General features: G+C 46.5%; 1 protein-coding gene across 21 annotated transcripts in view; it reads left to right on the plus strand.

The window, feature by feature from the left end:
- Msi2 (musashi RNA binding protein 2) overlaps positions 1-14,303 on the plus strand; it is a 367,367-nt gene that overhangs the window by 323,021 nt on the left and 30,043 nt on the right. The window lies entirely within an intron of this gene.

The raw sequence follows: 14,303 nt of genomic DNA on the forward strand, positions 1-14,303 counted from the left end.
TCCTAGGCAAGCACTGTACCACGTGAGCCATGCCGCTAGCCCTAGAAGTTTTAGAAATAGCGTTGAAGTTCTTTTTTTGTTGTTGTTCATTTATTCACATGTGTATACATTGTTTGGGTCATTTCTCCATCCGGCCCCTCTCCCCTCTTCCCCCCTCTTCCCCCTCCCCCTCCCCCCCTCTCCCTTCCCCCCCTCAGTTCCAGCCAGAACCTGTTCTGCCTTTACCACTAATTTTGTTGAAGAAAAGACATAAGCATAAGGAAGACAAAGCATTTTTGCTAGTTGAGTTAAGGACAGCTATACAGAAAGATTCCTAGCATTGCTTCCATGTACAAATGTGTTACAACCCAAGTTGATTCATCTCTAAGTGATCTTTACACTGGTTCCTGATCTCCTTCTCATGATAACCTCTGTTGCTTTAAGGTTTCTGTATTAGTTCCACTGGAGTGGGACATCAAACGCTTTCATGTTTTGGGTTTTCTACCTATTCCTATATCTCCCGTGTGTGCTGTCCCCTTGCCATGTGATCCAAGTCCAACCACATTGCTGCATTTGCCCCAGATCTAAAGTCCACATATGAGGGAGAACATATGATTTTTGGTCTTCTGAGTCTGGCTGACCTCGCTCAGAATGATGTTCTCCAGTTCCATCCATTTACCTGCAAATGATAAGATTTCATTCTTCTTCGTGGCTGAGTAAAATTCCATTGTGTACAAGTACCACATTTTCTTGATCCATTCGTCAGTGGTGGGGAATCTTGGCTGTTTCCATAACTTGGCTATTATGAATAGCACTGCAATAAACATGGGTGTGCAAGTGCCTCTGGAGTAACCTGAGTCGCATTCCTTTGGGTATATCCCCAGGAGTGAGATTGCTGGATCATATGGCAGGTCTGTTTAGATTTTTAAGAAGTCTCCAAATTTTTTTCCAGAGTGGTGGCACCAGCTTGCATTCCCACCAGCAGTAGATTAGGGTTCCTTTTTCCCCACATCCTTGCCAACAGTGTCGTTGGTGGTGATTTTGATGATGGCTATTCTAACAGGGGTGAGGTGGAATCTTAGTGTGGTGGTTTTGATTTGCATTTCCTTTATGGCCAGAGATGGTGAGCATTTTTTTCATGTGTTTTTGGCCATTTGAATTTCTTCTTTTGAAAAAGTTCTGTTTAGTTCAGTTGCCCATTTCTTAATTGGTTCATTGATTTTAGGAGAGTTTAATTTCTTAAGTTCCCTGTGTATTCTGGTTATCAGTCCCTTGTCTGATGTGTAGCTGGCAAATATTTTCTCCCACTCTGTGGGTGGTCTTTTCAGTTTAGAGACCATTTCTTTTGTTGTGCAGAAGCTTTTTAATTTTATGAAGTCCCATTTATTCATCCTTTCTCTTAGTTGCTGGGCTGCTGGGGTTCTATTGAGGAAGTGAAGCCTTTGCCTATACCTGTTTGTTCCAGTGTTTCCTGCCCCTTCCTGTAATAACTTCAGAGTTTCAGGTCTGATATTAAGGTCCTTATCCATTTTGAGTTAATACTAGTAAAGGGTGATAGACATGGATCTAGTTTCAGTTTCTTACAGATGGGTAACCACTTTTTCCAGCAACATTTGTTGAAGAGGCTGTCTTTTCTCCATCGTATATTTTTGGCACCTTTGTCAAAAATGAGGTGGGTATAGTTGTGTGGCTTCATATCTGGATCCTCTGTTCTGTTCCACTGGTCTTCATGTCTGTTTTTGTGCCAGTACCATGCTGTTTTTATTATTGCTTTGTAATATAGTGTGAAGTCAGGTATTGTGATACCTCCAGCATTGCTCTTTTTGCTGAGTATTGCCTTGGCTATTCGCAGTCTCTTGTGTTTCCAAATGAACTTTAGGGTAGATTTTTCAATCTCTGTGATGCAAGTCATTGGGATTTTGATGGGAATTGCATTAAATATGTAGATTGCTTTCGGTAGTATAGCCATTTTTACTATGTTGATTCTACTAATCCATGAGCATGGGAGATCTTTCCATCTTCTGTAGTATTCCTCGATCTCTTTCTTGAGTTTGTAATTCTCCTGTAGAGGTCATTCACATCCTTTGTTAAATTTACACCTAGGTATTTGATTTTTTTTTTTTGAGGCTATTGTGAATGGAATTGTTTCCATATATTCCTTCTCAGTTTGTTCGTTGTTGGTGTATAGAAAAGCTAATGATTTTTGTAAGTTGATTTTGGATCCTGCCACTTTACCGTAACTGTTTATGGTGTCTAAGAGTTTTTGGGTAGAGTTTTTTGCGTCTTTAAGGTATAGGATCATATCATCTGCAAATAAGGATATTTTGACAGTTTCTTTACCTATTTGTATTCCTTTTATTTCTTCTTCTTGCCTAATTGCTCTGGCTAGAAATTCCAGTACTGTGTTGAATAGGAGTGGGGAAAGTGGGCACCCTTGTCTCGTTCCTGAGTTTAGGGGGAATGGTTTCAGTTTTTCACTGTTAAGTATGATGTTGGCTGTAGGTTTGTCATATATAGCCTTTACAATGTTGAGATACATTCCTTCTATTCCTAGTTTTCTTAGACCTTTTATCCTGAAGTGGTGTTGGATCTTGTTGAAGGCTTTTTCTGCATCTATTGAGATGATCAAGTGGTTTTTGTCTTTGCTTCTATTAATGTGCTATATTACATTTATAGATTTGCATATGTTGAACCATCCCTGCATACCTGGGATGAAGCCGACTTGGTCATGGTGAATGATCTTTCTGATGTGTTGTTGGATTCGATTTGCCATTATTTTATTAAGCATTTTTGCATCAATATTCATCAAGGAAATTGGCATATAGTTCTCCTTCTTGGAGGTGTCTTTGTCTGGTTTTGGGATGAGAGTAATATTGGCTCCATAAAATGAGTTAGGCAGTGTTCCTTCCCTTTCTATTTCATGGAACAGTTTAAGGAGAGTTGGTATTAGTTCTTTTTTAAACATCTGATAGAATTCAGCAGAGAATCCATCAGGTCCTGGACTTTTCTTTTTTGGGAGGCTGTTGATGGCAGCTTCAATTTCTTTTTGTATTATAGATCTATTCAGGTGATTAATATCCTCTTGGTTCAGTTTTGGGTGGTTGTAAGTTTCTAGAAATCTGTCCATTTCTTCAAGATTTTCAAATTTGTTAGAGTATAGGCTCTCAAAATAGTCTCTGATGATTTCCTGGATTTCCGTGGTGTTTGTTGTTATCTCTCCTTTTGCATTGCTGATTCTACTGATTTGGGTTTTTCCTCTCCTCATTTTAGTCAGGTTTGCCAGGGGTCTGTCAATCTTACTTATTTTTTCAAAGAACCAGCTTTTTGTTTCATTGATTCTTTGTTATGTTTTTTCTTTGTTGGTTTCTATTTCATTGATTTCAGCCCTTATTTTAATTATTTCTTTCCTTCTGCTTGTTTTGGGATTTGCTTGTTCTTGTTTTCGTAGGAGTTTGAGCTGTAGTGTTAGGTCATTGATTTGAGATCTTTCTGTCCTTTTAATATATGCACTCATGGCTATAAACTTTCCTCTTAGGACTGCCTTTGCTGTGTCCCATAGGTCTGGTAGGTCGTATTTTCATTTTCATTAACTTCCAGGAACCTTTTAATTTCCTCTTATTTCATCAATGACCCATTCGTCATTGAGCAATGCATTGTTCAGCTTCCAATTGTTTGCCTGTTTTTTACTGCTGCTTTTGTTGTTGATTTCTAGTTTTAATGCATTGTGGTCAGACAGAATGCATGGGATTGTTTCTGTTTTCTTATATTTGCTGAGGTTTGCTTTGTACCCTAAGATAGGGCTGCTGAGAAGAATGTGCATTGTGCAGAAGTTGGATGAAATATTTTGTAGACATCAGCTAGGTCCATTTGCTCTATGGTGTGATTTAGTTCTAGAATTTCTTTATTGATTTTTTTGTTTGGATGACCTATGTATTGGTGATAGAGGAGGTATTAAAGTCTCCCACTACCACTGTGTTGGAGTTTATATATGTTTTTAGGCCCTTCAGAGTCTGATGAAATTGGGTGCATTGACATTGGGTGCATATAAGTTGATAACTGTTATTTCCTCTTGGGGTACTTCCCCTTCTGTTAGTATAGTGTCCTTCCTTATCTCATTTGATCAATGTAGGTTTGAAGTCTATTTTGTCTGAGATAAGTATCGCTACCCCTGCCTGTTTTCGGGGACCATTGGCTTGGTAAATCTTCTTCCAACCTTTCGCTCTCAGCCAGTGCTTATTTCTGTCAATGAGGTGGGTCTTCTGTAGGCAGCAGATTGTCGGGTCTTCCCTTTTAATCCAGTTTGCCAATCGGTGTCTTTTGATGGGGGAATTTAGTCCATTAACATTCAGTGTTAGTATTGATAAATACATGGTGATCCCTGTCATGTAGTTGTCTTTGTTGATTAAGGATTTGATTGCGTTCTTATTAAGTGAGCTTTCCAGAGTGGTTTTTCCATCTGTATTGCCCATGATGATGCTACCTGGATGGGCTTATCAGCAGAAGGAATGATGGAGGATTCCCCAGGTGAAGCCAAGAAGTTCCAGGACTTCTGCCTACCCTCACACCCCATCATTCTCTCTTGTCCCTCCCCATGTCCTGATTGGTCATCAGGCACTAGATTAAGAACTGGGTAGCTGGACACGATTAAGACTCACTCCCTCAGGTGCTCCTAGGCCATCCAACGGAGAGAGGACCAGTGATCAGATGATGGGATGGGTGCTTAGAGAGGGAAGCTTTCTGTACTAAGAGGTGGGTTGCTTGGTCAAGTCCCACTAGAAAAGAAGGTAGCACAAGAAGTAGGTCTTGAAAAGTCAGGATTAGCTAGATATAGGAAAGGAAGTCTATCCCAGGCAGAAAAATGGCCTGCTTAGATACTGAATCAGGTAGCTTTAAGAAAGAAGAAAGAAAAGGTAAAAATAATGAAACAAAAATTAATAATGGCCTTAACAAAGTAATAATTTATCTCTCCCATGTAAAAGAAGTCTGAATGTGGCTCCACAATATTAAGGGTCTGGTTTTCTTCTCTCATTCTGTTCTCTTTAGCATAAGACTCTATCTACCTCATAATCTAAGGAGGCTGCAGAAACTCCAGCCATCATGTACTCTTTCCATAAGAAAGCACCTCTTCCCTTTAATAACACTTCATAGAACTGATGCTTGACACTTTGCTTAGATCTCTTTGGAGAGTATCAAGTTAAGGAAAGGTCAAAAATGTCTTCATTCCACATAACTATGTGCCTAACTAAAAGCAGGATTCTGGGACCAAAGAGGAAGATATGGGGGACATGTAGCATTTCTGGTATAATCTGAAGGAAGGCCTGCAGAGATTAATCTCCCAGAGATTAGGAGCATTTCAGTGGATTGGCAGCTTGCAGGAGTGGCTCAGAGCAGGCAAAATACAGTATGGAACATGTGGGATCCCCAGAGCATGAGAAGGGTGGGAGTAGGGTTTGAAGTAATGGTGTGATGTGGGCAGACTTCCAAAGTGAGTCAGAGGGCTTGGGGGTGGGAGCAGGGCAGAGGCTTCTGGGAAGAATCCAGGAGAAAGTCCCTTTCTCTCTACAGCCCTGCCTTTCTCTCAGCCTCACCCTCTTTTGGCCCTGTTTCTCTTTCCCTGTCTTAAGCTGACTGCTGGCTGTTTGGGTCTTTCAGTCCTATTGGGGACAGCAGGGCTAATAAGTCCCCAACTGCCAAAAGTCCCCATCACCGACAGTGGTCTCAGCTGCAGAGTGCTTGGGGCAGCAAGGAGAACCTGGCCATCGTTTCTTGGCTCAGGAGTCTATGTGCCTAGGGCAGGGTCCGGGCAGGTCCTAGGCAGGGTGACCCTTCCCCAGCCCGCTTGTCATGGACTCTGGTTCCAGAAGTGCCCATTTGTGCTTGCTCCTCTTCAGCTGTGGACAATAGTCTCATCTCCTGTGGCTCAGGAGATGATGAGAACAGCTTCAGAATGATGGCAGGCCAAGTTCAAGCTGAGCAGAATCTCAAAGTTAGAGGTGCTGATAGTTCCCATATCAGGACTCATAGCTGCCCACTATGTGCTCTGTGTTCCATGTTCCAGTGTAATGATGTTTCTGTGATGCCCCTGAGTTTCAGTTAGTCACCGTAAGAGAGAGCTGCACGCTGTTGCCCACAGAGAGGAGTGGTCTGAGGAGAGGTGCCCTAGTGCAGGGATGTCTGTTCCTTTAGAGAGTACACCACTGTAGTCCGTGGTTAGCAGCTGCTGCTGCCAGGTAAGCTTGGGGTGAGTCATGGATCCAAAGGCGTGGTGGTCTCTTGCATCCTAAGGGGTATGACTTGTCTGGAAAACAAGAGCAAAGACAGCCCCAGTGCTCAGGAGGCGGAGTTTGCCTCAGTCAAGACGATGTGTCCTACAGCAGCCATCACCCACCCTATAAGTTCTACCCAGGGCACGATATTTTGCCAAGTTTTCAGAAACACTGATGGATGCCACACTAAAGGCCTAGGATCCTGCCCAAGAGTGGTCACTCCAGAACCCTCTGTCCACTCCCTTCTCCAGCCCACCAGAATAGAGACCCCCAAGATCAGTGCCCACTCAGGATAGAGAAGACCTAGGCATAAGCTCAGGGGACTGTGTCCCACTTAGTCTGCTATGTTCTGCTCTTTCTGACCCAGCTCTCGGATCCTCAGCCACCTTGCCAGGGAAAGCTGTCCCAGTGGATCTCAGCACCAGTGACATAGGATGACCCCACCTTTGGGCGTAAAATTTAAGCTCCATGTCTTTTTTTTTCTGCTTCAGTTTTTACGGGGTTCTTTCCTCACTCCTGCCCTTTCCCAGAAACACCAGCCCTGAGAACTCTGGTGAAGCTGCTATGTGATGGCCGCTCTGCTGGGCTCATCGCTCAGTGAGCAGTGGCTTATTTCTCACTGCTGGGAAGAAGATCTTGATATGTCAAGATGGGGTGGCTGGCTTCCTAGGTAGGTTACTGGGATTGCAGACTCAGGCAGCCAGGGCCTGCAGCTACAAACAGAAGTGCTCCCTTGTAAGGGAGAGCCCTACACATCTGCCCCATCTCAGCCCTCTAATCTATGCGCCCTTCCACCCTCCAGCCTCCTCTCTAGGGAACCTCTTCACAGAAGTGATCCACAGCCAAGTTTTAAATCACAAGCCAGCTCCCCCAGGTCAGCAGGCTCCTGTGCCACCTGGCCCTGTATGTACTCAGGGCTTAGCCTCTCATTTGAATATTAAAGGTGAGCTTAGTCAGGAAGGTAGATCAGCTGCTCAAAAGAAGATGGAGAAGTAAAATTCAGCAGCACACCCCAAATCCAGATAGGCCCTGCCTGGCAGGCTTGTGGGGGCCATGGATGTGACCTTTTACACATGAAGAATCAGGACTTGACTCTATTCCCAGATGAAAGGAGAGCATGGTGTCTAATAGGTGCTTAATAAATGTTTGCAGAAATGAATTAGAACACTCTAAATTGACAGGAAGTGCAGGTTTCACTTGCGATCAGCTTTCTGTGCCTCTTGAAGGTCCTCTGCCATAAGTAAGGATACATGGCTAAGTGAGCACTCATTCTCAGGCAAGAAGTTGGGAGACTGAATTCTTGCCCTTAACTTGCCAGGAGAGTAAGGGCACCTCTGTGCCTCCGTTTCCCTATCTGTCAAATGGGGCTATTGGTCCTTGCCCCCCTCCCCCTTTCCTCACAGGTTGTTGAAAGGCTCAGTGAGACCAGCACTTTGGAAAAGGTTAGCAGCCATGAAGGAGGCTGTGGGCATGGCTTCCACACCTCCTTCCTTTCCCTTGGGCTGCGACCCCATGTCCACCAGATCCATCTTCCCCACACTACTGCCTACAGCTCTTCTACACATTCGTGTACCTGTGCCACTAGCCTCAAAGTCCTCATTAAGTCTGTCCCAGGAACTTAATCACCTTTCTTCAAGCCTTCAGTTTTCATTTCCATCAGCACAAGCAAGTGAAAGTCTGCAGCTTGAAAAAAAAAAACAACAAAAAACATCAAAGCAAAATTCTGGGCAGATAGCAGGGTCAGGCCTGAATGCTAGAGAGCTTGTGCCTTCCAGAACAGCCAAGGACAAGCAGAAAGCAAGGGTGTGTCCCCTGACTCCCTGAAGAGTCCTGCTCGTTCCACTGGGTCCAGGTCACCTTGGATCCTCTGTCCCTGTGGCCAGGGTGAAAGTGTACCCTGAAAGAGTCCTCAGTACCCGCCCAAAGTAGGGCCTCTCAGGGAACAGGGACACAGCAGAGGGAACAAGGAAGTCAGAGCATCCCACATGTGGCCAGATGGGTCTTCTTGTGACCCGCAGCAGTAGCAGCTCATCCAGTGAGGGAGCAGTGACCATGCCAGGAGAGCTTTTGGGAAGGGTGAAGGTTTAGTCTGTGCAGGCTGCTGTAATGACACCATAGTCTGGGAGCAGAGTGAATTTCTCACACTTCTAGAAGCAAGGTGAGGGCCACCTGGGCACAGATGTCCTCACTTGGTGAAAGGGCTGTTGAACTCTCTGGGATCTCTTTTCTGAAGGCACCAATCTCAATCAGGAGCCCTCCACCCTTGTGACCTAATTGCCTTCCAAAGCCCCCACCTCCTAATACATCACCTGGAGGGAGAAGATTGCAAAGTGTATTTTGGTAGGGCAGAAACATGCAGCCCATAGCAGCTGATCTCTGAGCAGGGTTTTGAAGCACAAATAGAAGTTCGTCGGGCAGATGAGAGAAGGGCATTCTAGGCCTAGGAACCAGCATGTGTAAAGTGGGAAAGCAGTACGTCTTCCCTCTGTTTCATTCCTGCCTTCGTTGATTCTGTGGCCCAGGTTGGGGCAGGTGCTGTCCTTGTGCCATCTGGGCCTTGATGGTGGGACAGCAGACTTCAGCATTGGGAAACCAGTGCAGACACTGTGTGAGGCAGGGATGCTGACCCTACCCTTGTCATAGGAGGGCACTCCCTGATGTTTCTTTATCAATATGGCAGTCAGGCCCCAAGGGCTGTGGGTCCTGGCTGGCCAGAGCTGCCTTCCCTTGAGGCATGCAGTCTGTGCAGGCTGCTGTAAGGAAACCATAGTCTGGGAGCAGAGTGCATTTCTCACACTTGTAGAGGCAAGAAGTCTTAAGGTCAAGGCACTAGGCATGCTCAGTCCTGGAGGGAGAGATGAGCCCAGCCTGTTCTTCTCTCTTGGCCTGGCTGTCCTCTCTGTCTGAGCAGGTTCTTGGCTGGCCCTGAGATACCTTGCTTTGCTCTGGGGGCAGCCCTGCAGCTCTTAATGGTACCTGCTCAGGGCCCCTCCATGCTTGCTTCTGACCTCCAGCCCCTGCCCATGCCTCTCCTACCAAGTCCTCTGTCCTTCCCTGTGCATCCAGCACGTGTCACAGGCCCTGTCCTAAGTGCTGGGGACACAGTGATAAATGAGAGACCAGTTTTTACCTTTATAGGTCACTTGTTGGGGACAGAGGAGCAAACAGGGTTCTGCTGATGGAGGGCCCAGAAAAGCTCCTCTGACCCTGCCCCTCAAGGAGCCAGGAAGAGCTGGCAAGACCTGTTAGGAGGGGAGCATGTCAGGGCAAAGGGCAATGGAGAGTGTCAGTCCCCCTGAAAGACACGAGCACCAGGTATCAGGATCCACATTTTCACCTGGGGTGAGCACATCACAGAAAGCCAGGCTTCATTGAATCTTGCAAAACCCTGGACTCCTGCCATCCCATGACCCTACTACCTACTAAAGTTAGAGATTGCACTTGGGATAAAATTCCCTGTATTTCTCACAAGCAAATTATAAGTGTTGGCTATTAGAGACCTTTGGATACCAAATTTCATATCAATTAATAGGATTTTAGAACGGGAAGCACTGAAGAGATTTTCCAACTCCGCTGCTGTTATCTTGGGCAATAATAATAAAAACAGGAATAATCATTATTATTCCACTTGTGCTGAGCACCTAGTATCAGCTCACCGACTCCAAACAAGAAGGCAGTGGTAACTGATTCACAAAGGAGAAAAGTGAGGTAGCGAGGGACATTAAATAACTTATCTGGATTCTCACACCTAGTCCATGCAGGAGACAGGGCCTTTTTTATCTTATTTTAGCCACTTTGGGTACTATTTTCTCCCTGGGCCCTGGAGCCTTCACCTGTTAGATGGGCTAGATGTCTTCATGACAAGTGGGAACAAGGAGGCTCTGTGGCCATGCAGGGGAACATCTTGGCCATGGGAAGTGTTCCCATGGTAGATTCTGTCATTGTCATTAGTGTCACCATTACTTTCTCATCACCACAGCTGGGTCTTTTGCTTTATAGGTGAGGAAAGTAAGGTAGAGAGAAAGTTGACCTTCCACCCTTTGAACTAAGCCTGGTACAAAGTGATATGACCTACTGTCTGTGAATATTTTTAAATATTTCTTTACTAGTCAGGTGTCCTTCATTTGCTGAGCTAATCATGGGGGCAAGATGGGAGCCTGGAGTCTTTAGGCCAGAAGTCCTGGATGCTCAGGGCTTGAGCATTTGCTGTCTTAGTCCCCAGGGGTGGGCGCTGTAGGATTAGTGAGTGGTGTTGGGGGTCCTGCTAAGGCAGGTCCACTGAAGAGGACCACATGGGAGGAAGCTGAGGAAGAAAGCAGATAGGGTGCAGAGGCCCAAGGACTTAGGATTGAGATGGCTCAGCGAGAGACCCTGACTTTGACTGTCTCTGGAAATTCACCATTTGAAATTTGGGAAGCAGGGAGCTATGATGACAACTTGGGACACCCATTGGTGATGGGCATCTCAAAAGCAGAAATTAATGCTTTTATGACAAGTGGGGAAGGGATACAGAGGGGGGTAAAAACCTCAGAATAATTGCTCCTGTTGTCTGAAGTCCTTTCACTTTGAAGGTCTTGGTCTCAAAAAAATGGGCAGGTGTTTGTCCTTTGGAGAAGCTGGTGTCCCTGGGCTAGCCAGAAGCATATACTGCAGGCATGGGTGGGGCAGTGAAGGGTGGCTCTGGAGTGAGCTCCATGTGGTATTCTCACCCGTACAGTCCTGCTGGAAAGAGAGTGATGCCGAACAGAGTGTCCTCATAGGACCAAGGGTCCTTGTAATGTGTCAGCCATTCCGGGTGCTGGCCCTCTAGCCTCATCTCCTCCCCAAGGTCCTGGGTGGTTGAGCCAAGATTGAATGACGCTGTGACTCTCTAGGAACTCAAAAGTCAAGGACTTGTTTTCTGCCCTCAACTCTTTGGTACTGACTGGAGAGAGTTTGAGAGATCTGTGTTTTGGTCAAATGTCATAAGGCCCAGCTCAGTAATTTATTTAACTGAGTTAATAGAAGTTGAATGAAGTGGTAAAACCTTTGTGGCTAGGCTAAGATCACAGCCTTGGGAATATCTTGGCTATATCCTCTTGCCACCTCCATCTTGGAGAAGAGAACAAGTTGGAATGGCACCCCCTCCACTTCTGCCCCTGAGTACTGAGTCTTCTCAGGCAGCATTTGAGGTCAACATGCCTTAGGTCCTTGAGCTCAGCAGAGAAACTAAAGCAGACACACCCCAGGGCTGGCTCTAGCCAGAGGGCTGTGTGGCGCAGGAAGCCACAGCCCAGCTTATCACTAGCCATTTGTCTCTTCTTCCAGGAAGTGTGTTTGTGTACAGCCTGGTCCTGGGACCCCTGTCCCACTAGTGGTACCCCGTTTCTCATTAGGGACCGGCAACTATATGCTCCATAAGGGCAGGGGCCATGAGTGTTGGTCACTGCTGTGATTCCCATGCTTACGACAATGTCTGGCATGCTGTAGGGTCCAGTAAATACTTACACAGAGCCCAGGGGCTGAGAACCAGTCTGGGGTTCCCAAGGGCTGTCCTGCAGTTCACTGCAGGAGCTCTGGGTGGTGCAGGTCCTGAATGTGAGGCTCCAGTTCTCTGCTGGGAGGGACTGTGGAGAAGGATACTGGGCTGAAGTCCCCAGGTAGAGCTTTCTGCTTCCTGCCTCCCAGGAGAGTCCCGGGACCTAAGCACACACCACCTAATGCAGCAATTGCATCAGAGTCCCCTTCAGAGCGCTTAGCTAATTTTCTTGGCTGTAGCCAAGGGCTGAGGGTAAAACATTCCGAGCCCACACTCTCTAGCAGCCCCCTGCCCTCTCCTCTGGGAAAGCTGGTCTCACTTCTGAAATGGTGTGTCTGAGTCAGAGTCCCATTTTTAATGCCAAAAACTCAGGACCTATTTTCTTTTTCAAATGGACCGTATATCAGCTTCCATCACAGCCAGCAGCCTACCGTTGGATCACGTTAATGTGTCCCTTTGGTGATCAATTTCACCTCCTCTTTGGGTCCTCTGTTCTGATGTGAACCCGTGGGTCCTCCTACTTCAAGAATATGTAGCCTAACTTCCTTTCAACCTCACCTGTGACAGCCACCACCCTCTCCTCCTATGCACAGAAGTCAGAACCATGAATTTCCCAGAAAAGAACCAGCCCTGCTGCCCCAGGCGGGCCTGCCTGCCCAGGATGGGGGAGCAGCCTGGGCCAGCCAGAGTAACAGATGGCAGTGTTTCCAAACTCTTGTAGGACATGTTTCCTACATTCTGGGTGACAGTTTCTTCTTTTAGTGGCTTATTTTTTAGTGTTTGGATTTAGTGGAGCAACATCGGATTTAGCCAAGAATGTTTGAGCCATCTATAGCAACTGATGGCATGCTGGGGAAGGGAGCAGAGAGAACTTTAAGCAAGCACAACTTGGAAGAAATTGTTCATAATGGACTTTGAGAAAGAGTCTCCTCAACCTCACACCTCCTGGGGCCATAAGGAGCCTAGGACTTCTCTTTTTGAGAGAGGTACAGAGAGATCCATTGACTCATCCCAAGTCACAGAAAGAAGTATTGACTGAGCCAGAACCACACTCCAGGCAGCCCCCTCCAGACCAGCATCTTGTCCTAACAAGAACCAGAAAGGAAACAAAGAAAAAGCTTCATGCTTAATATTCCCCAGCCACAGCACAGGGGGCAGCACCTCTTTAGTGTTTATTGAAAACAGTGGTCCCCAAGGCTTCCTGTAAGTCAGGTGTTCCTGCCTACACTGCATCAGTTGGTTGGGGATAGGGCCAGGGCATCTCCTTAAGCAAGATTGGGACCCACTAGCCCTGAATGGGGACTTCTGCAGTGGCTCTCACAGGGGACTGATCACAGAATTAGATCCTCCACTGTATTCTCAGGAGACTCTTTGCTTCCACAAGGTAGAGGGGGTGACAGATGGCACAGCTGTGTACAGGACTTGATTTTTTTTTTTTTAAACCATGAATACCTTTAGCCAAAAGTCCTCCACCTTGGCTGTTTACTGGGAAGCTTTTAAAGGACCCAGTGCCCAGGCTGCACCAAAAGCCAAGTCAGTCAGGATCCTCAGACGTGGGACCCAGGCCTCAGCATCAGTAAAGCTCCCAGATAGCTCCAGGTGTTCTCAACCCAAGGTTGAGAATCAGTGCATGGGCAGAGCAAGGCACTCCCATGTGCTGTAGCCCTGGCACCTCCTGCTGGCATCTGAGTTTGCTGCCCCAGGGGCAGAGGATCTTGTAGTGTGGAGGCTCTGAACTCACAGGCGGTGCTGCCCTCAGCTGCACTTGACCCAGAGCAGTCCTGATTTGTTCTCTGCATCAGCACGTCCTGACCATCGTCAGCTGGTGCTTGGGGAGAATCTTCTGTGAGATCAGACACTGAGCTGGAGTCTAAGTGTGCCATGTGACCTAGTCTGTTTCCCTAGAAGAGTTTCTCACCCAGCAAGAGAAATAAGATATGCATATAAAAATAGCTATGCTTAGGTAAGACCAAAACCGGTAAGTGCCACAGAGGCAGGAAAAAGTAGGTGCAGTAGTTTATAATCTCAAAAAGATCCAAACTCCAAAACACCAATGACGTCTGATCTGCAGACAAGCTGATGCTTGTACAGGCCTGTACAGGTCATCTTGCCTACCTTTTCTTGCAAGAGAGAGGACTTACTTGGGACCCAGAGAAGTGAAGCACCATGCCCAAGTGACACAGCAAGGCAGGGGTCAGCCTTTGACACCAAGCTTGGAGTCCTTCTGTTACCCACTTGAAGGGCAGAGGAACTTCGGACTAGCTAAAGCATGAGTCTTTAAGGCTGGCCCATTAACCAAGTACAGCTCCTGCAAGCCACACCACCTGCAAGTCCAGCTCCAAAATCCCACCATTACCACCTCATTCTTTTGTAAACAGGCATTTCCTCTTTGAATGGAAAGTTCCTGAGCAGGAGGCACATACTGTATTCCTAAGTTCCCAGATAGCTAGCCTGTAGCTCCCAGGCCCTCTGAGATTTGATCAGCAAAATGTTGCTTTCCTTCCTGCCAGATTCACCACTAACCCAGGAGGGGATGGAAA

This window comes from Castor canadensis, chromosome 11 (genome assembly GCF_047511655.1).
Source record: "Castor canadensis chromosome 11, mCasCan1.hap1v2, whole genome shotgun sequence".
Classification (NCBI taxonomy): Eukaryota; Metazoa; Chordata; class Mammalia; order Rodentia; family Castoridae; genus Castor; species Castor canadensis.